General features: G+C 42.2%; 1 protein-coding gene across 2 annotated transcripts in view; it reads right to left on the bottom strand.

The window, feature by feature from the left end:
• The window catches only part of LOC129331697 (glypican-5-like), a 622,271-nt gene that overhangs the window by 580,244 nt on the left and 17,916 nt on the right, over nucleotides 1–24,111 (bottom strand). The window lies entirely within an intron of this gene.

Genomic DNA, 24,111 nt, shown 5'->3' with positions numbered 1-24,111 from the left:
ATTCACGGTGAGCCAAACACTCAGAGAAAATTGGTACAAGATGTTTTTAGATGGTACATTACACCAAAAGATATTTTTAAAATGGTTAAGTAATATGTAGGATCATGTTGGAAGTGTAAAGAAGCAGGCAGTTCTTTCTTTCAAACGTGGTGGACATGTAAAAAAAGTTTAAAATTGTGGAAAGATATACATGCTGAGATTCAGAAGATTTTAAAAATTGATTTTTGCCATGAAACCTCAGACTATGTTATTGGGAATAATATCAGATACTGTTGGAAAGAAGGAGAATGCCCAACCAGGGAAATTTAGAAGGATAAAATGTGGTGATGTCAAAATTGATGGATTACATAAATAGAAGGCCAGTTAAAGACTCTGAAGAGAAATGGGGAAAATATTTTGCTTATAATGGATAAAATTTATAAGAGGTCTTAGTCTTGTAATTTTGAAAATGATTAGATATTGATATATTTTATAATTGAAAGATAATAAGTTACATAAAGATAATTAGTAGAATAGACTGTATGGTAGAGAAAATGAAATATTGGCAAAAAGTTAACGTTGCTATAGTTATAGTTAAGTAAAATATAAGTAAAAGTAAAATATAAGGTAAATATAGGGGAAATAAAGATTTTTTTTCCCTTTCTCTTCATAAGGAGTAAAAATAGGTCAGAATCTCCAATAGATTCTTAACTCTTAAAGGTTAAGATAATCAGTTACATTAAGTAATAAGTATTGCTATTATTAATAATTCAGAGGAGTTAGCCGTATTAGTCTGTAGTAGCAAAATTAAAAAGAGTCCAGTAGCACCTTTAAGACTAACCAATTTTATTGCAGCATAAGCTTTCGAGAATCAAGTTCTCTTCGTCAGATGCATGATGATCATGCATCTGACGAAGAGAACTTGATTCTCGAAAGCTTATGCTGCAATAAAATTGGTTAGTCTTAAAGGTGCTATTGGACTCTTTTTGATTTTATTATTAATAATTGTCTTTATAATTACTAAAAACAAGTAGAAATAGGTTTGCATTTTGCATGTGTTGTTTATTTCGAAAAATATATACTAAGTAGGTTAAATTATTATTATTTTAATAGCTATAAAGGTTATGATTTCTGTACTCTGTGTCTAGCAATCCTTGTAGCACATAGTTTTATATTTGCTTTGTTTGTGGAGAGCTCTAAAACATTCTCTCCAAACTGGATCATTGTCTGACAACGTGACAAATCTAGTTTGATGTAAGTATAAAGTGCTACACATTGGGGCAAAAAAGTAACATTAAATATACATTGAGGGCATCTGAATTTGTGGTGACTGACCAAGTAAGAGATCTTGGAGGACAGCTCAATGAAAACATTACCTTTGTATGCAGCAGCAGTGAAAAAGGCAAATTCTATGTTAGGGATTATAAAGAAAGGGTCTGAAAGCAAAAAAGCCGCATCATAATGCCCAATGATGCAGTCATATTCCATTCCTGTAGTGCTTTATATGGATCAATTCGAAATATGTGTATTAAATTCACATTAAATTAACAAGAAAAGCACTATTTCTACTGCAATTGCATGAATCTGGATTTTACCAAAGATCTTGAGAACATGCCAACATTTCCAATAACTCTGCCATATATCAATAGAACCTTTCTGGGATTAAAGTTAATGAGATAAATTACTTTGAAATAAATTGGCAGAGGGAGAATAGTCTATTTTGTGCAGAAGGTAATATTAGTTTAATTTTAAGGCACTCTTTGAACTTTTATTATATCTTGTTCCATATTGAAATAGGTTCAGCTGGTTCCTTATTTCTTGTCTGCATGCAATTGCATGCATAGATATATTTAAGAGAAAATATACTGGCCACAGTCGCAGAAAGAGCTTCCCAAGATAATAAAGAAGCAAAAATCAAAAAAGATCCAGAATTCACTGACCCTTGTGATTGTGTTTTATTGCACACGGCAGATGTTTTGAAGAGTGACATCACTGGTGTGGTGCCAATTTAGAAATGAGCCCAAAAACTCTGCACTGCCGAGTATTTTACATTGCATTGAGTTAAACTTTTTCATTCTTCTTTATATGTATGGAAAACAAAGAAGAAGGCTATTCACAATTCTTGTGGAAGCTTTGATGTCATCATGGAAAGATAAGACCCAGCTCTTTTCGATGGCAAAATAACTGTCAAGGTCCTTGAGCATTATGCTACACGCATGGATGACTTAAGGGGAAAGTACATGATAAACAAAACTGTCGGCCTTGGATATCATCACAGCAGTTTATCTTCAGGAATGTGTAAGATTCCTAGACAAATGCTATTTCTTTCCTATGTTTTACATTTAAAACAGGCAATAAATTTCAAGGAGCTTTGAGAAAATATGACATTACTGGGTTCAATAAACTGGTAGCCTTTTGGCATGTGCAAGCACCGGGCTTTAAATTGTGCCTGGGTTTGTACCCCATCAGACATGGGTTACAGCCACGGCCAGGTTTTTATCTTAATTACCACATAGCATACTTTCAAGTGGCTTTCTCAGGCATTTTATATACAATACAGATAATTTACATGCAGCATAACTGCTTGTTAAAGTCTCCTGCCTATGAAGATTGAGATAATTATTAATGATGTGCCTAAGATTGATCCCTTTGGACACCTAGGGCAAGAAGCTTTTCCTGGCAACAAGATTCTGTGGGGCATGAATGGAATGCCACATGTAAATGCAGAGTGACCAGTGGTGATTAGTTTTACAGTCTCCCCAGCTCCGAAAGGCATCCAGAGAAACAAAGGTTGCGCAGAGTCACCCCACTTAACACATTCCTTTCCATCCTTCCATGATGAGATCTCCTGCCCATGATTGAGGAGCAACTCAATTGGCATTCATAAGTATTTATAATTCATTCCTGGGAAGGTACATTCCCCAACTAAATTCATCAACTTAGCTCCGGTGAATTACATTAATGAACTGCCCCTTTTGTGCAGTCCCAGAAGAGACTTTGCATTCTCTTTCGCATGCCCTGGCAGCTAGCAATCAAGGTAATCAAACCTTTGTTATTCCCAGGAACTGATCATTGAAACCTTTGTTCCAATGGCTAGGTGGGCTCTCCCACCTCAGGGTATGTTTTACCCTATAAGAGTAATGCCCTGGCCCCGTTCAAATCGTGCACACTTATTGGATCCGAAGTGCTGCTCCCTGGAGGTTATCCTAAGCTTCTTGCTCTCTTGACCGAGGATGCTGGACGTTTGAAGCTGCTCTCTTCTCCCGTGGACTGGACTACTCTTCAGGATAGGTAGATATACTTTTCCCCTCCGTCACTCTATTCCAACTTCTGACTAGCTTCCTAGGACTGGGTGTATGCATAACCATTTTATTAATTACTTCTGTGTGTGCATGTGTTTTTCCTCTTCAATAAAAGTTTGCTCTTTGAATTTAAAGCACCAGACTTGTCTGCTATCTAAAAACTGGTGGAAAAGATCCCGCAGTTACTGTCCCTCACATAGCCATCTTCCTTGCTGCTGATTCCCCTCACCCCAAATTCAATTCTCTTATTGCAAGGAGACCAATTCAGGTAACAGATAAGCCTATATATTATATGAATAATACAGTAACAGCCTCTAAGCAACAAATTAACCCCTATAGCCATATCCATATGGTGAAGAATCCCTGTGATAGTTTCTCAGCACCACCAATCCATCAAGGAGGCTATAGCTGGTAGATATTTTTATTTATTTTATTTGCTTCATTTGTAACTCAGAGCAGCATACAAAAATTTAAAATACAGAGAACACAAAAACAGAAGCAGCCTAATGCTATCCAATCTCAAACAGAAAATGAAGCATCCGTTCTGTTGTTGTATTCTCTGGAGGCCCCACCTCAAAAAGGATGTGGACAAAATCGAGAGGGTACAGAAGAGAGTGACAAGGATGATCAGGGGTCTGGAGACTGAGCCCTATGAGGAAAGGCTGAGGGCCTTGGGAATATTTAGTTTGGAGAAGAGGAGATTGAGGGGGAACATGATTGCTCTTTTTAAATATTTGAAAGGCTGTCATTTGGATGAGGGCAAGGAGCTGTTCCAGTTGGCAGCAAAGGATAGGGTCCGAAGCAACGGGCTTAAATTACATGCAGAAAGGTACCGGCTGGATATTAGGAAAAACTTTTTCATGGTCAGAGTAGTTCAAAGGTGGAATCAGCTGCCTAGGGAGGTAGTGAGCTCCCCTTCACCGGCAGTTTTCAAGAAGAGGCTGGATGAATATTTGTCAGGGATGCTTTAGGCTCATCCTGAATTGGGCAGGGGATTGGACTAGAATGTCTGTATGGCCCCTTCCAACTCTGTGATTCTGTGAATAAATCCAAGGAGATAAATGTACAAAGTTATTCAAAAACACAATTCAAACCAATCAATAGTAAAAGTCATTAAGAAAAAGTTGGATGCAGTAAGAGTGATCAGTATTAGATTAAGCCATATTAAATACTCTCCAGAATAAAACAGGCTTTATGAATTTCCAGAATGGTACAATTGATGAAGCCTCTTTGGGGCACTGCTGAAGAAACCCCATCCCACGTTTCTTTCAGACTCATATCATTTAGTATGGCTGATATAACCCTTATGAGGTCATTGTTTTAACCCAGTAGGGCAGAGTCAATATCTACAGCCAGGCAGCTGAGAAAGAAGGTGGTTGCTGGGTAGCTTGATAACAATTAATGGGCTCTTATCACCTTAAATAAGGTAATCAGAAATGTTGTATGTGAACAATATGACTTAAAGTAGTGTGTGTATGGTCTTTGGTTGCTGTTATTACTGGGACTGTATTGTTCTTGCAGGGTTGTAATTCCCCAAGAATAGGACAGAAACCTGGGTTCCATTTGCTTCAAATTGGAAGGATTGTGGCAAAGGATTCTATCAGTTGGTGGAATCTGACAAGTAGAACTGTTCACTTTGAGCAGTTTTCAAAAACATTATTGGTTGCAAGTTTCTTTATGGTTTCACTTTTGAGTTTGTTTAAAGAAAATAAAAAATAGTTGTACTGTACTAATTATTTAAAAGGTTTTAAATTTTTTTTCTTAACTTACGATTGTGTTTTCTTAGAAAGTTTGCATTCTAAGCCCCGTAGAACCTATACAAACAGAAGTTACACTGGCCACAACAGTTAAATTATGGGCAGATTCCCATGGATGCAAGCAGTTCTTCTAGGGTTGCCAGGTCCCCTGTCCTCCTGGTGGGAGGTGGGGGACCTGGCACCAACCTGCTCTGCTGTCTTTTGTGCGTGGTTTGTGCTTACCCCCAGACCTGCATGATGATGTAATCCGGCTAATGTGGAGTGTGGGAGTGCTCCCATTCTCTGCAGTGGCCCAATCCAGGCCAATTTAGGCCCGTATTAGGACTGAATTAGCCCAGAACAGGCTGCTGTGAAGTACAGGAACACTCCTGCACTCCACAGCGGCCCGATCCAGCCAAATCTAGGCTGATTCAGGCCTGAAACAGCCCAATCTGAGCCCGAATCAACACGGCTCGGGCCACTGCGGAGCACAAGAGTACTCCCCCACCAGCCAGGTAAGTGGAGGCGGGAGGTGAAGAGTGGGACCGGGGGATCCCCCACCCCCAGTGGGGGATTGGCAACCCTAAGTTCTTCAGTTAATATTGTCCAAAGCAGTTTAGTCTTTAATTGTCAAAATTCAATTAACACTTTGGTTGCTATTTCTGCTACTTTCCACCCTACTGAAATTCTGGATCCTTTTCACAGTATCTGTTCTGCTTCCCATGTTTGCAGGAGTCTCACATTTGCAAGGTAGTCATGGGACTCAGTACTGATGTTTGTCCGTGGTATCTCCGATTTTTCCCCCTGCAGACATATCGTGATGTTATTTTGAAGCTGCTTCTGAGTTGCGTCTGGCCTGATTAACTTCAGTACAAACTCTGTACTCCTATTTCTCTTCTCTCCCCTCTACTTTTCCTTGGGAGCTCCCTGGAAGCTGATTGTGCAGAATTAACCACTCCCACCCAACTCAGCTCTCTGAATTCCTTTCCTGCCATGTAAAGCAAGGTAAGGGTCATAAGGCTGCTTCTCTATTGGCTTCCTTCCTCCCAGGTATGCAAGCACTTTCTTATTTTTTTTCAAAGCCGGGAACGATTCCTAACATTGCTGCTTATTCCCTGCTGGCTTTAAAAGCCAGGAAAGGGTTAAATGGCTGCTTTTTCCCTCCCTCCCAGTGACTTCTGCTAATGCCAACCCTGCCCAAGCATTTTGCACAGCTATTTGCAAAATGAAGTGGCAGGGAAGCTGCCAGGAGGTGATGAAGCAGCAGAAGAACCCTAACCCTTTCCTGGCTTGGCTTTAAAAAAAATAAATGAGAGTGGTCCAAGCAGGAAAAGTACATGTTTTTCCCCAGAACTCCGCCACCAATTGCCTCTTCAGTGGGCACAGGACAGCCCAATCATCAAATACAGGAGGGATGGGTTCCAACATTGCAATGTTACTATGCCTGCTCAACGGGGTTTTTTAAAAAAGTTTGACATGAATTGCAAAACCCCCAAAGCCCAAAACTGCAGTGAGGCTTCAAAGCCCATCTAAAACGAAAAACAAGAAGACAAATCAAAACTGCCTCGGACAGTGTGGAATGTGGGGGTGCCATGCTGAAGACATTACAATCGAGGTGAATGCTCATAAATGGTGGTTTAAACTGTGAGAAAAGGGCCCTGATCAGTTTTCAAAAGCAGCCCCAAAGAGCACATTATAGAACAGGGACTTCTAATGGATGTTTCTCTCAGAAATTTTAGGGGAAAGCAGCAGAGAACCCCTCTAGCCCAAGTTTCCTGAGAAAGGACAAAGAAACTCCTCATTAGCAATAAGAGTGGTTTGCTGCAGTATCCTGGCTGCTATGGAAATCCATGCAGCTTCAGGTAAGCACCCATGTCAACTCCATTAAATGACCAAACCAGTTATGAAAGTAGAAAGCCAGCATGGGAACAGGGCTATCCAGTGTTTTGCAAAGTTAACGGAGATACCCAAAGCAAGGCTTCTGAAGATGGCCAGAGTGGTTGGTCTGGTTCATATAAGGAGAAGGTGGTCCTTAAACTACACTGATCCCAAGCTATATAGGGCTTTAAAGCTCAATACCGGCAACTTGAATTGCACTCAGAAACAAACTGGAGGCCAGTGTAAATGAGCTAGTACTGAAGCGTTATGTTCTCTATGACCCACTCCAGTCAACACTCGGGCTGAAGCATTCAGTAGCAGCAATAGCGGCTGAAAATTCTGGAAGATTATCTGTGGGGACTACATTTGTGGAACTTACTAGAATATATTATTTCCCTAATTTGGTTTTTCCAAATATCCACTTTAGAGTCTTGTTTTTCAGTGTCAACATTTTATTTATATTGACTGTATGGTTGGCAACTCCCAGTTCTAGCACACCTTTACAGTGCCATCATAAAATGGCAAACCCACTGGGTAGCCTCTTAGAGTACCTGCACTAGAAGGATGGCAGTTCAGCTTTTAAAAATGAATAATATCGACCAGTACAATCCTAAACAGACTTCTTTCAGTCATTGACTTCAATGGGCTTAGACTGGGTTAAGTCTGTTTAGCATTGCACTTTTAGTTCAATCCAAGTTTGGTGTCTGTTTCTTCCATCCTGGGGTGCAGGACTAATGGGAGAATCATCATATATGTTTGACTATTAGCATCATATATGTTTGAATATTAGGTTTGTAATAGCAAGTCATAAATATAACTGTGTATTTGCTTCCACAAAAAATGGACTTAAAAATAGGGGAATCAGACCAACTCCCTGTGTGTATGTAAGAAAATGTATTTGGGTTGTATTTACACATTCACGTTGCACTTTCTCTTCACTTTGGTATGCACACTTAACCCCACTAACATTAATGGGAATTATGCATGCATAATTAATAGAGAATAGACTCTTCATGAATGGAGCCCTTGTTGGTATAATGAATACTAATGTTTAGAGATATGCTGAACTAACCAGCTTAAGTAGTGACAGAACAAAGCTACCATGACCCACCACTGCTATCCAATTCAGAAAATCTTTTTTGTCAGGTGTTTGGTTCTGTACCCCAAGGAACATACTTTACTTGAATCCTCTCAAAAGAATGAATAGTGGACTTGCCTCTCAGAATACATTTGCAGACTGGTGAATGGGTGGGGGAGAGAAGGGACAGGAAAGAAACAGAGAATAGAATAATAAACATACACAAGACCAAAACAAAGCCTAACCAGGCTGGTCATCAATATGGAACTGGTTGCTACATAACTGTAGCAACATAAGTAGATTACATGTCTTTTAATAGATGAAACTATAATGTTACACTGAAGCTCTGATACCAGTGATTAATGTGAAATAAGCATATTGCTAGATATTGGTAATATTCAGGGCTTTTTTTCTGGGAAAAGAGGTGGTGGAACTCAGTGGTGGAACACAGGACCACACAATGATGTCACTTTGGGTCAGCTGGAACAAGGGGGGAGTTTTTTAAAGTTTAAATTGCCCTCGGTGAAAATGGTCACACGGCCAGTGGCCCCACCCTCTGATCTCCAGACAGAGGGGAGTTTAGATTGCCCTCTGCGGCGCAGCGGGGCCACCGGCCATGTGACCATTTTCAAGAGGTGCCAGAACTCTGTTCCACTGCGTTCTTGCTGAAAAAAAGCCCTGGTAATATCTTTCCACTGTTCCGTTTCTGTCCATTTCTGCCTGCTTTCTCCCCCAAATTAAAACTTACTTTTCTACTAGCATAAAATACAGTATGTTTGTTGCCCCAGTCCAACGATATTACCCCTGCGGAACTGTTCACACAGCTGATGTCTGAAGTAGAGGGGATCAGCAACAGTCCTTGTGTCTCCCAATATTGTTTTTACATGCTGCCCACTTCCCAAGCAGAAGAGTTTTGCAGGGCAGTCTTTGTACAGTGTTAAATTTTCTTGTGAGGAGACAGCATAGGAGACTTAGGTTGCAATCTGAATCAATCCCACAAGAGGAACAGTAGCTTCCAAGATGGCATCTTCCAAGTCAGTTGCAAAAACTCAGTCTCTCCCTAGGGCCATATTTGAATCATACGACTGTTTCCTTCAGTCCTATCTAGACAGGGAAGGAGTGACATAAATCTTAATCTTCCAGTCAATAACCAAATGATATTAAGTAAGTATCTTCAGCTAGCAAGCTGTGCAAAAGCCCACAGAGGTACTAATTTCTGCACAAAATTTCAGTAGGTCACTTCAGCTTAGATCTAACGTAAAGCTATGGTTTATTTGACCTGTTATTAGTTTGTGTAAACAGGAATCAGCCCACAGACCTTCTTTAATTCCTGGTTTCTGTGCCATTGCTCTTTCCCTTGCCTTGCCACCAAAAACCCCACAGGTATATCAACTTACTTCATGGCCCCCAACACGAAGGCAAAGCAAGTGGGCTCTCAGCATATTAAGGAACTGTTGAGCCAGCCACGCGTCCCTCTCACAGACTAGCAAAGAAGCCTACAGCTTGTCGTATTAACCCTTTCCACACCAACACATGTAAAAACAGCCCCTTGCAGCCAATTCCAGTGCCCCACTACAGAGTCAAACAAGCACCCCCTCAAGTATTCTGTTTTTAGTCTGATCCATGCCATACCCTTGTAGAAAAGAAACCATGCTCCCCTTCCCAACTTATGTATATATCCAGCTGGAATTCTGCCTCCCTACAAAGAACACCCACAAGCCACATTCCTCTAGAATTCACACACATTCCCAACTTCCAAAATCTCTGCAAGAGATCACTCATCCCCAGCTGTTTGAACTCAACCAATAATCACACAGGTGGATTGTGTTAAATGAATTTTACTGCACAGATAAAGCAAGTGGCAAGCAGAAACAGCTGTGAACTTGGATGGTCCAGATATATAAGGGGGGAACTTGGCTACAGGAAATACTGGGGCTTGGATTCCCAAGGCACACAAGAGCAAGAATGCTGGTGCAAACCACTTTGTTCTTGGAGAAAGCATTGCTAGGGGATCCCTGGATATCTGAATAGCCTGAGAAGGAACGCTAGGAACTAGCGAGAGCCAGCAGAAGACAAAAATGTTCATTTTGAGCTATTTTTGCCAAGCAACGCTACAAAGGGAAGGGTATAGCCTGATCTCGGAAGCTAAACAGTCTATACTTGGATGGGTGGCCACCAAGTAGAAGAAGGCACTGGCAACCCACCTTGCCCTGACAGTACCTACACACACACACACACAACTTCCAAAGTCAATGCAGGTCTGAAATATTAACTATGGTTAATTTTAATTAACTGACATTCTTATGTAACATCTCTCAACTCACTTGTTATCTTATTTCTTTCTCACACATGTACTCCAGCCTCTTTCAGTCAAGCCAGGAGTGGCATATATGGAGTTATCCCATTTATTCTCACGGCTAAGCTGTAAATTCAAGTCAGTAGCCCAAGGCCAAACAGTGAGCTTCACGGCAAGCTCTCTACTATATCACACCAGTTTGCGAAACTGGAGTCTGTACAATCACACTAGTTCTTCGAAGCTGAACTGGAGGCCAACACACTACCACAGAGTACACATGGAAATACAACAATCAATAAAGGATGTATGGATTATTAAATAATGAAGAAAAGACCTGGAGAAAAACACATCTTTGCCCTAATCTGTGAAGGATTTCACATCATGCTGCTTTGCTTCTTTTACACCACGTCTGGCTCTGCAGTCTGCACTGTGACATTTCCGCAGAAAAACAAAATCTCTCTAGAAGACTAAATTAGAGATAATTAATTTGGCACCATCATTGAAAACTGATCTCCTTCCAGAACAAGGAAAAATATATGCCATCTTATTTAAACTTAGAAGTGCCAGATGGAAAGCATGTGTGCCAAATGCAAACCAAGTCTGCAGTATTGCTATTTAAACAGTGATTATTATTTGATAAATACTCACTCTGCTCTTGGAGTTCTGCAATACAAATATTAATTGTGTGTAATGTCTCCAAAGAAGCCCTCTGTATGCCACGAATTAGACCGTAAGCCCAGCAACCATGTTTGCACAACAGAGATTTTGATTATGACTACAAGTAATTCAGAAAAACTGACACATCTGTAGATCATGCTATCATTTCTCACACCTCCCCCCGCCCACCCAAAAAACATGAGTTATGCTATGCATTTTGGATAGTGAAAGCAATATACTTTTTCAATGACATTCAACTGACATGGTATGCTCTTACACAAGGGACCCTCCGTATTATGTCAAAGTACTAGCATCTGGCAGGATGAGGGTATTGCAAGGGTGAATAACAACAACAACATTCAATTTATATACCGCCTTTCAGGACAACTTAACACCCGTTCAGAGTGGATTACAAAGTATGTTATTATCCTCACAACAATCACCCTGTGAGGTGGGTGGGGATGATAGAACTCCAGAGAGCTGTGACTGACCCAAGGTCACCCAGCTTTGCATAGATGCAGAGGAGTTAGCCGTGTTAGTCTGTCGTAGCAAAATCAAAAAGAGTCCAGTAGCACCTTTAAGACTAACCAACAATACAGTTGGTTAGTCTTAAAGGTGCTACTGGACTCTTTTTGATTTTGCAGCTTTGCATAGTTAAGCATGTATACTGCTGACAAAATTAAGTTTAACTCACTCAGCTAAAACGTATTTCAACCACATCTGTCAGTTTCTGATAACTGCAATGGGTTACCAGTAACTCAAAGAATTTAGAATTTTGACAGTAGCGAACTTTCTTATCTGCAGCTTTCCCTTCTAATATAGAAATGCCACATTAACGGCATTAGTTAGTTCCATTAGTTAATCCCATCAGTAGTGTGGACAAAAATAAAGTATGAGGTTTGGTGGGCCCTACTGATGTTCGTAGTTGCTGTTTCAGGCTCAACCAGTCTGGTCAGGTCATTTGTTATACACGAACCTGAAATGATGGAGGGAAGGGAGGACAAGCACTGATGAATATGGAATAGCATTCACTAAACTATACCCTAATTAAGGTTATCTTCATGCCTTGGACCCCAGCATGAATTAGATTCAAGTTCTTTGTGTGGAACCACCTTGCAGTATTTTCTAGACCCCCCCCCAACGCTATTTCCTACATTATCAGCACCAGAAGTGTTTGACAATTGTTCCCTAATAAACAAGGTATGTTCCTTATGTACATCTATGTAATTAGAAGCACATGAAGCTGTCTCCTACTGAGCATAGGTGGCAGTGGCTCTCTAAGGACTCAGACAACAGTTACCTGCATCACCTTACAATGAAAGCAGGGAGCAGCAGGGGTTGGGCCATGTAAAACCAGAAGTGACAGCATCTCTTTGAAGTCAAATCAGCCCTGAGCATTCCATTTTCAGTATATTTGGGGTTGATTTGACCCTGCTGAGACCCCATAGCTTCCAGTTTTACACTGGAAGTGACATTATCAAGGCCTCTGGAGCATGCACATGCATCATTTTCCTGCACACTCCAGGGCTCCTAGCCTGCCTCCCCCCCCTTCCCCCATGCCAGCCAGCTAAGTGGGGCTGGAGGGCGAAAGGTAAAGGTGGGGGGATCTGAGGGGCTGGCATCCCTATCTCAGACAGACATACCTCTTGGCAATCCTTTTAGCTGAAGTTGCTACTGGTTGAATTCAGAACTCCCTGCATGCAAAGTATGTTCTCTACAAGCAGCTGTACTACTGAAAAGCTAAAAACAACAGCGTAGTGATTTTTTAATTTTTTATTAATCAAAATATCATAAAATAGTAAGTGCAAGTGCTATTTTTGTACTTAACCATGCAAGCTGATGACAAGTTCTTGGGAACTCCAAAGCTGGCATTCGCTATTTTGTGATATTTTGGTTGGGCCTAACAACAGTACACTAGTGTACTTTTTGACTGTTTTTGACAGACCAGCAAGGCTACCTACAAGTTTTATCTCCTTAAGTGCTATTAGAACAGAGGAGTGCTATTATTGAGTAACCATAGCTAACAGAGGCATGTTACACCAGGGGAAGGCAGACTTTTATGTTTCTGGGAGCAACAGCACTGTTATTTTCCCATTCAGAGCAAAAATGCATGTGTTTGCCTCTTCCTTCTCCTCTGTACAAAAGAGAGAAAAGCTGCTGCAGTAGCTTTACAGGAATGAATAAGAAAATTATTATAACAACATGAGAAGAAAAGCGGGAAGCTGCTTTTAATTGCTTAGAGAGTAAATGGTCACTCCCAAAGTGACCATTCTACCCTTCTCCACCACAGGAAGAGCCTCTTCCAAGTGGAATACACTGCCATCAGTTGAACAGAGTGGTAATGTACAGCCTATTGCCAGAAGAAACCCTTTACATAAAAACTTGACAAAACCAGAATTCAGTGTTCATTGCACACAGTGAATATTTAAAATATTCTTCTGTCATTTTCTGAATGGCATCAGAAATGTACTCTTCATCCAGAGTTAGAATGGTCACATTTTATAGGACTGGAGTGAGACTAAATTTTCTATTAATGGAAGAGGTAGCATAATTTCCACCACCACTACCCCTTCCTCCTGCAGCCCTCCTATTTGCCTCTCATGCTATTCCTGAGGGTTTCCTGTCCCCTAGGAAGAGCATTTCAGGGAGTTCAGTGGGAGGAAGGAGTCAGAACAACTCACAACACAGTGCCTTGCATGAGCAGAAAATTTAGACTGGATCTAACCCATAACTTCTAAAGCTAACTTGCAAGTAATGTGTCCTGCCTACCTTTCCCCCATGGTTTAACATGCACAACTAGGAAACCTTTTCAGCCAGAAAAGGGACTACCATGCTTTATGGACGAGAGCAGCCTCCAGGTCTGTGCCTTGAATCACCCAAGCACTCAATGCAGCAAAAGGGGAAACCACAGCGGTCCTACATCTCATCACCAGCACCAGTTCCTGTCAGTTGACAGCTAAAGTTACAAGGTTTTACTCACCCAAATAAAAAAAGAGACCTTTGAGACAAGGGCTTATTGTATTTTACCAATGGAAACGTGTTCCACCAGGTGCTATTGGATTAGTACCAACTCTTTCCACCAGCCCACCTTTTCAATGCAGTCAGCATGCCTTTAGGCAGCTATTTAAAGAAAGCATCTTCAAGGCAGCCAGTGACTAAGGCCATCCTGAAAATGGGTCAAGATGCCAGTGCAGCTTTTGCAAGGTAAGGTATTTTATGTCAGGGGGAGGGGAATAACACCAGCAATCAGGCGCTGCACCCAGTGTTCCTTATATTAAAACAATATGTTAAAGTAGGAGAACTGCATAACTACATTGTTCTATGGGAGGTGTGGAAAGGGACCATTCCCATGGGGATTGGGAGCACACCCTGTTTGTTAAGAGACAAGCCAGGTGCTGAACACAGGTCCAATTTAGGTAATTGAAAATGAACGTGGTGAAGGAAGGCAGCCAGTTCCTGAGGAATACACTGGCACAGGGTGCTTCACAGACTCATTTTTTTTACATCAAAATAATAATCATCAAGGTATATCTAGAGGCTGGCAACACTGTGTAGGAACTACATCAAGCAATCCCACCCACATGATCACATCTCTTCAAACATTAGCACAGAGATGTAGTAAGCTACTCCACCTACAGAGCTGCTGTACCAATCAGATAATGAATGAATCAGTCCTCTTATACTCCCAAGGACACCCAAGGGGTGTGTTACAGAAGTAGGATCTGAATTAGCATCTCTCACACTCGCTTCCAGCTCTCTGTGATGTAACCAATTTGAGAAACTAGGCAATGGAAACACAAACTGAAATGCCCAGTGAAACAGAAAGAGCACAAATCCATTTTCTGTTAATAGTATGGTGGTGGTTGATAAATAAAAATAAATTTCTCTTTCCCCTCCCATAGATCCACACACTATATTTCAAACTAAAACAGAATGGCAGCTTACTGAAGCCTTATTAGCCACATGGTTCTGTAGCATATGTTCCAGGAATCAGATCCAATTCATAAGTACAGCACGATAACCACAATTCCATGTATGTTTTACACAAAATAAAGAGAGATCCTTTTTGTAAACAAGAAAAAGCACAGTTAAATGTCCAGGGTACATTCTACTTGCATCATCATAATCTTCTGCCAATATTAAGTGATTAATATAGAACAGCTCTTACTTGTTTCAATTTATTTTATTGATTTATAGCATGGCCATTAACATAACAGATCTCTTTCCACTGATCATATTAATGTATTTTTATTAGCACTGTTTAGAAGAAAACCCATGACTTTTAGCAGTGAGCTAGACAATCTTATCATACTATTGAGGAGAAAGGTAGAGATTGTTTTATCTATTCTGAAGTTCCTATTTTAAACACTTTTAGTTATATTACATTGATGTACATTTATGGGGGGGGGGGGGAATGGAAAAACTTATCCAGAAAGGGCTTCCAACAGCCACCAGCATCTAAGTTTCTGAGTATTTTACCAAAGACCTAATACATCATTAGAACTAGCAGATCTTATTAAGAAGATGTTCTTATTTATTCAATATTTTGAACTTTGTTTTGCATCCCAGTTGCAGTTCATATAGTTTGAACAAAGTTCCAGCTTGTGATGTGCTGGGGTGGGGTATTCTAATACTTCATTGATATATCTAATGCTTAATTGAGGCCCCACCTGCAAATACTTAAATCCATAGATTAAGGCCATGTAGACTCAAAACATGCATTTCTACAGACATTCATGTTTCAGAAAAATCCTAAAACTAAAACTGTGTGTACAAAACAAAAACAAAAGACAGTTGGCTGCACATGCACAGGGAACTGTTCTCCCAATGCAGGCAGGCGGGGAAGAGGAGGAGGGCAAGCAAGAAGGAGAGGAAGCCAAAGCTGCTGCTCTGGCCCTCATCAGCTTCTGAGGATACACCCTTGGAAGACTTGCAGGAAGCTGGCAAAGGAAAAAGAGTGGGAGCAGATGCTTCCTTCAAGCTGCCACGGTAGTGGTGCTGGAGGTAGCTGAGGGTCAAGGCACAGGACCCCATCACATATCCCTGCCCCCCTCAGCTGCCAAGGAAGCAGTGGCACTGGAGGCAGGTAGGGGTGCTGCCTCCACCCTGCTGCCTGAGGCACCTGGGACAGCCCTAAGGAGAAGCAGACAGGTGATAGCACAGGAAACAGGAAAGTCTCACTCAAAAGTCCACAGATGATTGGCTATATAGCATCTGCGTGAAGGAGAGCAAATAAAGTGTAGCGTTATTAACCCCAGTTATATGAGACTGAATTCTGTATAAGAACAACTGTTTGATCCTGGATTTGCAATTTTTAATTTATTAGCTAGCTGTAGAAGTTTGGCTTTCTGTACAATTGTTCTTATATACTAATATAAGGCCTTTAAGGAAGTCTAGGATGTGAAGAAAAGGGCTTAGTCCTACAAATATTTATGTACTGATATGATTCAAGTTCTGAAGAGAATTTTCTCCTATTTACCTGCCCTGTGAACTGTTTGCAGTTCACTGGACAGAAACACGACTGCTCTGAGCCATGGAGACAGGGAACCAGAAGTCACCATCTGTTTGTGGTAATTCTATACATGTGAATGTACAAAATGGAGAGCACATGGGAGAATCCATAAAATAGGCAGCTGGTCCTAGGTCACTTAGAGACTTACAGAAGTTATTAAGAAGACAGAGAGGCAGGAAAGGATGTCCCTCCTGGGGCTAAAGCCTACACAGAGTCCTCCAGTGTTTCATAAAACAAAGAAATGCTTCAATATGAATGTTGCAGCAAGGTAACCAGTGAGACACTAGGGGAAAGCCTCATCAAAGAACAGTGATGGATACATTGCTTAAGCAGAGAATCAGAATTGGGAAGGAAATCAGATTTGGGAGACAGATTCCAGAAGTACCAATAGAAGACTGAATGAAGAAGATTAAGAACTGGAGGTCTCCTACTGCCTTGGACTGCTATAAATATTCTCTAAACATCTAGTATTGTCCTCTGTCAGATGACATCTCATCATTACTTGCACATTGTTGAGGTAGCATATATTACTATGAAGCACCAAAAGAAAAAATTACTGCAATACATGGGGTGGGGGGGTGGGGGTTGTGCTTCTAGGATGGTAGACAAAGAAGGGTACTCATTGTCCCTCTGTAAGATCTGAACTCACATTGCCCTGCAACATGAAAGAGATTCTCACTCTTCCCTTTCTCACGTTAACCCACTTGCATGCCTTTTTAAAGCATTTCTTTGTAACACGCAAAACTGGCCGAGAGGCAGATCAAGGATATATAATGACCTGAGGACAAACAAAATAAATCACTGTGCATACACTATCACTTAGAGTTGGGTTCTGGCTCTTTCCCCCACAAGCTCTGTCTTCCTTTGATTTCTGTAGGATCTCAAAAGAACTCAAAAGTATGCATAGGTAAGCAGTTACCACTGATAACAGCTGTAAACCATGGTCTATTTGTTTATGTTAAACAATAATTTCTCGTGCTATATGGTGGTCTATAAATGGAATACCAACTATAAAGTCTATAAATGGAATACTAACTAGTAAGTATGCTGGGCTGCCCTGGGGCCTGACCGAGAAGCTACAACTAGTCCAAAATGCAGAAGCACGCATCCTTACTGGGACACCAATTTGGGCACATATCCATCCTGTGCTATGCCAGCTGCACTGGCTCCCAGTTCAGTTCCGGATCCAGTTCAAGGTGTTGGCTTTAGTGTTCAAAGCCCTTCTTGGATTGGGACCTGCATACCTGTGGAAATGTCTCTCCCACTATGTACCCACAGGGCCCTGCACTCTGCAGATAATCAGCGTTTGGTGGTCCCCAGCCCACGGGACATTCATATGGCCTTGACCAGGGCCAGGGCCTTTTCATCCCTGGCCCCAGCCTGGTAAAATGTGTGCCTGATCAAGATCTAGGCTCTGTGGGATCTATTACAGTTCCACAGAGCTTGTAAAATGGAGATGTTCCACCAGGTCTTTGGTTGAGTGGCAGCAAATTGTCCCCTGCCTATCCCCCCACATATTCTGTCGCTGGCTGCCCCAGGCTCACATCACAGCTGTATCCATGCTTTTAGATAATTTAATGTAGCCTGTACTGTTTACAGTTTATGGTGCCACTCTAGTATTTTGTACTGTATTGCGCTGAGCTTTTAAATATTGTTTTTAGATAACTGTTGATGATTTTAATGTAAAATGTTCCTTGTTGTTAGCTGCCCTGAGCCCATTCGCAGGGAGGGTGGGGTATAAATATGATCCTAATATATAAAAGGCAACCCACATTGCCAACAACTCACTTTTTATCCTGGCACAGATGCAGTGAGTCGTCAGCAATACTGCACCTGCGCCAGGATAAGCCTGGCGAAGCAGCCCTCCCAACGAGGGCTCCAGAGGGCCTCGCCAGCACGGTGGTCTTCTCCACCGCTGCGGGGCCTTGGGAGGGGTGCAGTGCCAGGCTTCTTTGTAGCTATTGAGGCAGCAGAAAGGCCTAACATGCTGGTGTAGCCCTCCGGAGGCCTGGAAGGCCCAATGCATCAGGAAGTCCTAGTCACGATTCCCCATGCAGGCTGAGAGCGTGACGGGTGGCTGCAGCCATGCCTCAGGGTTCCTCCCTCCTCCCTATAGACAGCCATGCTCAGCTGCAGAGACCCCGGAGAAGCCCAGCCCCTTCCAGCCCGCCTCCATCCCCATAGGCGCCCCGGCTGTTCCCGGGAGGAGACGCTCGCCGAGGTCGGCGGAGGGAGACCTAGCACAGCTTCCAGAAGGGGCACACAGAGAGGCCCTCAGGAGGAATCAGCAGGGCAACGGCAGCCAGCTAGCCCCCCTCCCTCAGACTCAGGCCCTGTGCCAGGGGTCCCGTGAGAAGGAGGCCTCCCCGCTGGTCTCACCAGTCTGTTGCTCTCTACAGACATGGTGCTTGGAGGAGTGCCATTTTCTAGAGCCTGTTGTTTGTCCAACGGACTTGTCTACTAGTAGGTAGGTAGGTAAATAAATGTGTCTGAATGGTGCCTGTCCCTTCCCAACTCATTAACAGAATTACCTAGCAATATCTGTCTTCTGATTGCAGAGGCTATATTTATAAAAGATGAACTCTTAACAGTACAACTCAATTATTGTCAAGAGCTAGGCAGAACATTCATATTACTTCCATTCAGCAGTCACTCAATTAGTTACCCATCAGTTACTGGGTTCAATTCAAAGTTTTGTCTATCACATACAAAACCCTTTTTTTTATATATATATATATTTATTCTTTTTATTAACTACATTAACTAACAATACAAAGGAAAGGAAGGGGAACAAGGGAAGGGAAGAAAAAAAACCCCAAACAACAACATATAACATCTACACTACACAGAATGCTTTCCCTTCATACTGGCATTATTAAAAAAAAACTAAAGCTTTGTATAATATTGATGGAGTGGTTGACCTTACAAAATGGAAATTACAATTCAAATTCAAATTAAGTTTTCCTCCCCCTCCTGGGTCCCGGACGCAGTTCTCTCTGAGCAACTGCAGCCGCAGTGCTCGTTTCCCCCCCCCCCCTCAGACTTCTCGTTTTCTTCTTGCTTGGTGTCTCGCTGAAATTCCGGATTTTTATCCTCAAAATCCCTTAGTTGATCTTCTGATAATATCTTGTAAGCTTGATCTTTGTAACTAAACCAGATACCTTCAGGAAATAGCCATTTACACTTTATTCCACGTTCCCTCAGAAGAGCTGCGAGCGTTTTATACTTAAATCGTCTTTTCCGAACTAAAAATGGGACGTCTTTCAGTATCTTGACTTTGTTACCCAAAAAGTCCAGATCCGCATTGTATGAGTTGTATAGGATAGTGTCTCGGATCCTTTTAGATGAAAAATCGATGATGATCTCGCGAGGCAGCTGACGCTTCGTTGCATATTTTGAAGAAGCCCTACGGATCTCCAAAATGGCGCTTTTAACCTCTTCTTTAGTTGCCTTCGCGGGTGTCGCCAATAGTTCCGAGACCAGACCCCATAAATCCTCATTTTCCTCCTCTTTCACGTTCTGGAGGCGCAAAATTGTTTGTGTTCGTTCCACTTGTAGCCCGATCAGCTGGTTCTCCACCAGCTTTAACTCTTTATTCGTAGCCTTCACGAGTGACGCACTTTCCCGAGCAGACTTCTCTGCCCTCCCCGCTGCTTCCTTAATGGTTTTCACTTCGCTCTCAATTAAGCCCACCCTTTGATCTGTTTCGTTCAGCTTGTCAACAAAGGGTTTTATGGCTTCGATAACCGACCTCCGCACCAATTCTTCGAGCGACTCTCCCTTCCCCTGCAGGGCAGCCGAAATTGACTTGCCCAGAGCGGGACTCTGTTTTTTCGCTGCCATTTTAGGGGGGGGGGACCGCCAGCCAAATTCTGAGACTCGGCGAGGGGGAAGAACTAGCCTTCAGATCCCACCACTCCTTCACATGCGCTTGTAATAACAGAAGGGATTCGCTTACTTACAGGCTTCCACCTAGTTCTGCTCTCTGCTGTTTTCCATGGCCCGGCAGCACTCGAGGCGCCGCGCACGTCTGCCAGCCTCCATAGGGACAAACGGGCAATTTACCCCCCGCATTGATTTTCGGGGGGCTCTTCCCGCAGCGTCCCGGACCCTGCCTCCCTCACTGGGAGTCCTGGGGGCTAATCTTCGCAGATCAGCCGCCCGGTCAGAGTGCTCGGGCGCTTCCTCCCGGACCTGCGGAGAGGAGCGTCCGACATGGCCGAGAAAACGAAACCGAATCTATCACATACAAAACCCTTCATGGCCTTGGCCCTCATATCTTTGGGACCACCTCTCTCCCTATGTTCAGCCACAGCCGCTTCGCTCATCTGGACATCTGCATGCCATCCTGCAAATGGTCAAAATCAACAGCTGCACATCCATGAACATTCTCTGTGGTGGCCCCTGCATTATGGAAAACCCTCACTCTCCTGGCTTCCTACAAACTAAGTAAATCTGAATTATTCAGGAGGGCTTTTTTACTCAGGTAATAGGCTTGTGCTGTAAGAAATGCCTCACAGAGAGGCTTCAGTTACGGGACAGGGATTGTAAACTGTACTACTGGGTACTGTTTGTTGATGCAGATATGCTCCTACTGGGTAGTCTCCACATCATGTCATCTATTATTTAATATGTCATCCCACGGGGCCAAACTTGGGCTGTGGGACCGGCGTAATTTTTAATGAACTGGGCTTTAACATGACCTGGAGCTCAACCGTCACACTGAAAATTATGTCATTTTCCAGAGTGATGGGGGAGCACAGGAGCATGTATGCATACATGCTTTTACCCCAAGGTGCCTCCCTGCCCCCCCCACCAGCCAGGTAAGCAGGTTCAGGGGTGACAGGTGGAGGCAGGGGATCCTCCACCACGACCAGTGGTCTGGCAAGCCTAATGTCATCTCAAATTACTTATGTTTTATTTCAGCTATGTATTCAGATTTATGCTTGTTCTTAAATTTCACAATCCATAGCTTATTATATTGTTTATTGACCATCTCAGCTGTGGAATGCATTTACTTGCACTATGTAATCCACCTTGAGTCTCAATAAGAAAGGCAGACTATAAACAAACAAAATAAACATAGTAATCAATAGATTGAAAACCTCCTTAGAAGCTATACAAAAGTATCAGACTCAACACCTGTTTAAATAAAGGCTTCAAATTGGTCAGGGTCAAGTCACTTTCCATCTCTATTCCCAATCTAATACTCTGGAACAACCACCATTTCACAGTTTCCTTTCAAAATGAATTAGAGGGAACCTAAAACTAGCAAATTGAATAATTATTGTTACTTGTCCTGACCTGGAAGGCCCATGCTAGCCCAATCTCACTAGATCTCAGAAGCTTAACAAGGTCAGCCCCGGTTAGTACTTGCATGGGACACTATGAAGGAAGTCCAGACAGAGTCACTATGCAAAGGCAGGCAATGGCAAACCTCCTTGAAAGCCCCAGCAGAAGTCACCATAAGTCAGCTGCAACTTGACAGCACTTTACATACACACTGTTGTTATTATTGCCATCAACTACAAACTAAGCCTTGTAGAAATTGGTAATAGGCCTGCAGAAAGGGGTCCTTTTAAAAGCAAGAAAGCCAAATCAACAGAAAAAGATAAGTATGCCTTCACTAAAGCCTATCAATAGTTCAATACACACAAACCCCTTACCAGACATTTTACCAAAAATCTTCAGGTTTTTAGCCAGGGCTGAAGATATTATCAGCCATCAGACACAAATGTCAACATCCACCAAGTTTTGGACGTTTATTATAATGGCTGAATGTCAAACACTAACCCTGCCACACTTAACAAAGCAGACAAACACTGGAGAGAGATTTTGAGTTTACCTGCTAGTTGACAAAAGCTATATGAGTGCATCTATATCACAGACTAAGCAGTTTTAACAATCATGCCTTCTTCCTTACTAGCCCCAGAGCAGTTCATACGTCAAGACAAGAACTGGTGGTGGCTAGGGATCTCCAATAAATAATCTATGCCTGATTACAATTCTGAGGATTCGGAGGGCAGGGAGGCAGGCTCTAACAATACTAGGCATGCAGTTTTAGGGTAGATTTGTCCTAGAGGTCTGTAGCTCTTTGTAACAATTCTTAGACTCACCAGACCAGTCTTTCCAAATCCTTGACCCTTCAATATATCCCAATATTTGTTGTTTTTATTTTACTGCACTGTTATATCACCTGCCCCTGTTCTATATTTTGTCTGCATTTGTAGCAATTCTTAAAATTACGTATCTTCCAGGGCTGTTGGTTTCCCACCAGAGCGGGAGATTCCCTGCCCCTAGCTCTTGTTTCTCACTGCTACTCTTGCAAGCAGTGGAAGAAAAATAATGGAGGGAAAAGGTAACAGCATGATGCCAATTCCAGGGAAACCCCATAAATGGTATCATGCCTCTCTAGAAATTGCCAGAATCTCTATGGTTTTATGGTTATGTAAAACCATATAGTTTCTAGCAATTCCCAGAAAGTTATGAGATCACTTACAGGTTTTCCCCAGAAGTGACCTCATGCCATCACTGATGGTGCCCCTCAAGCCCCTGCTCCCCAGATTCCTAGCTTCTTACCTATTAAAGTCCCCTATAAATGGGTGGGAAAACCTAAATATTTTAGCCCATCAGGCATCCAGATGAATATAAGCACTCACTAGGTTAATGGGACAGGTTCAGGTGGATGTCTGAATCAGGGCAATTCAAATAGGTAGACTTATATCATGGGTGCATAATGTAAGCCTGATTTCTCACAGCTTTTTGTCTTATATCAGCAACAACTAAGCTTACATTTCAGAGATGCTGGGTTTTAAATTATAGTTCCAGAGAAAGTTTTAGTAACTCATTCTGATGGGACAGATGCTTTCCAGAGCAAGCAAAGTAAGTGTGCTGCACATCTGGCACATGACAGAATTATAACTTTGACAGAATGCTGCTGTGTGCAAAGTGTGTTTTCACTGCTGCACCTCTATAAAGGATAACTCTTTTTTAAAAAATAGGCAAGCAGGAAAAATCAAGCATATGATCTATTATATAGATTCAAAGACTCTTTAGCACAGACATTCTACTCAGCCAAAATCCATCCCAGTACATTGGTAAGAGAAAGGAAGGTACAAGAACCGTGGACAATAAACAAAAAGATGACTGCCATTATTAAATAAACTGTAAAAAAAAACCATTCTGGTTTATGTAAATTAACTTAACCTATCCAGCCTCTGCTTTCAAAAGTATCCACTGATTATGCTTTATATCATTTGAAAAGTTGTAGTGCAGTTGTCCCCTCAATGTCTATGATTTTTTTAAATTCTCCAAAAGATCGCAGTGTCTTTGAAGGTTGTCTTCAAAATACATCATTATACTTCATGGAGCCCTGTGGGCATCTGCAACAAAGTTTGTGAGGGCTGCCCAAGGGCTTTTAAAACCTTCTCCACCAAATTCTTATGGTGCCTTTGAGGCTCCTTCTCCACATGACAAAATCCTCATGTTTGAAAGCAAAGAATTTGCTTGGGAGTTTTGCAATGGGAGTTTCGTGTTGGCTCTTTTCTGTTCCTGCATGCAGGGAGAAGTGGCTTCAGCCACCGCCCCCCCCCCCCCCGCCATGATTTTTCATCCACAATTGTTCCATGGAGCCACTACTTGCTGTCATGTACAAATCACGTTACTTACATGGC

The sequence above is a fragment of the Eublepharis macularius genome, chromosome 6 (genome assembly GCF_028583425.1).
Source record: "Eublepharis macularius isolate TG4126 chromosome 6, MPM_Emac_v1.0, whole genome shotgun sequence".
Classification (NCBI taxonomy): domain Eukaryota; kingdom Metazoa; phylum Chordata; class Lepidosauria; order Squamata; family Eublepharidae; genus Eublepharis; species Eublepharis macularius.
The sequence above is the reverse complement of the archived record's forward strand: the minus strand, read 5'-3'. Positions and strand labels throughout refer to the sequence as shown.